Source organism: Echinops telfairi, unplaced genomic scaffold, assembly GCF_000313985.2.
Source record: "Echinops telfairi isolate 266 unplaced genomic scaffold, ASM31398v2 ScPeMD7_3;HRSCAF=10, whole genome shotgun sequence".
NCBI lineage: Eukaryota > Metazoa > Chordata > Mammalia > Afrosoricida > Tenrecidae > Echinops > Echinops telfairi.
Genome location: NW_022103899.1, coordinates 14,212,719 through 14,213,925, shown reverse-complemented (window position 1 = coordinate 14,213,925; position 1,207 = coordinate 14,212,719).

The following is a 1,207-nucleotide window of genomic DNA, read 5'->3' as shown; positions in this document are numbered from 1 at the left end:
GTGGAGAGGAAATGTTTTGAGAATGATGAGGGCAATGAATGTTCAAATGTGCTTTACACAATTGATGTATGTATGGATTGTGATAAGAGTTGTATAAGCCCCTAATAAAATGATTTTTAAAATTCATTATTAATCTGTTATTTTCTACACCATCCTCTAAGATTTGTTTATAAATAAAGAGATTTAATTTATCTTTTGGGGCCTTAAACTTGTCTACCTGGGGGAAAAATAACTGGGAAAAAAAATTATCCTTCCAGTCAAGAAATTTCAAACAATGAGATTTGGAGAGAAAGAAATTCAAGTTCTTGATTCTATGTATTTTAACAATGTAAAGTTGATTACTTAGGGTTATGTTTACTTAGAGTTGTTTGGCGCAACCAGCCCCTAAAGGACATCATGCTTAGTAAAGTGAAGAGGCAACAAATAAAGAAGGGTGCCGTCAACAAGGTGGATTGACACAGTGGCTGCAACCAACAGGCTATGGCATAGGAACCAGTGTGAGGATGATGCAGGACTGGGCAGTGTTCCATTTGCTCTGCAGAAGGTCCCAGGGTCAGCACCAACTCGATGGCCCCTAACAACAGGATTATGATTGGCTAAATACCACAGGAGCTTGAATTCAGTGGCTTAAATATCTTCTCTTTCCATGATAAGACATTCATAGATAGGTAGTTATGGATTAGTTTGGTGATCCTCCTGCCAGTAAAGAGATTTCAACATTTCTTCTTTGCCATCTATGTACCTGGCTTTCTCTCCTATGAGGCATACTGATTATAGCCCATCTAGGCAGCACGACTATTTTCCATAAAGGGAAAAGGGGAAAAATAAGATATGCCAAATGATTGACTGATTTCTATCACGAAATGCTATATATTTGCCCATGAATGTCATAGATTAGTTGCAAACGAGTCAGAGAGGTGAATAATATTAGTTGGGCATGTTGGTATTTGAACAAAATTTCAGTTATCTTGGTAATAAAGAGAAAAATAAATATTGGGTGAGCAACAAGCAGTGCCTTCTATAATGCTTCTTAATATTTCAGTTTCTTACAACATTGATTTCATGTTAGATTACTTAAGAACTTAAGTTATTGCTACACATACTTAAATAAATAACCATATAATGAATACAATACAGATGCAGTCTCAAGTAACACATACCCACATACATACATGTTCCACCACTTGTCTGTCCTACTTTTAGATTG